The sequence below is a fragment of the Sinocyclocheilus anshuiensis genome, unplaced genomic scaffold (genome assembly GCF_001515605.1).
Source record: "Sinocyclocheilus anshuiensis isolate Anshui unplaced genomic scaffold, SAMN03320099.WGS_v1.1 scaffold185, whole genome shotgun sequence".
NCBI lineage: Eukaryota > Metazoa > Chordata > Actinopteri > Cypriniformes > Cyprinidae > Sinocyclocheilus > Sinocyclocheilus anshuiensis.
In genome coordinates, this window is record NW_015539887.1 from 1,146,777 (window position 1) to 1,146,978 (window position 202).

A 202-nucleotide genomic window follows, 5' to 3' on the forward strand; every position below is an offset into this window, starting at 1 on the left:
TCATCTTTCATGTCAAATTATTACAATTTATCAATAAATTAAATATACACTATAGGGCTGCTACCAGTCAGATTAAATAATTTACACTGCAAATAACAATAATTACAACTGCAATGAATAATGTTATGAGATTAACGTTTTAAATGCATTTATGAGTATACAAATAAGAAATGTTGAGGGGAAAAATGCATACTTTTCAACA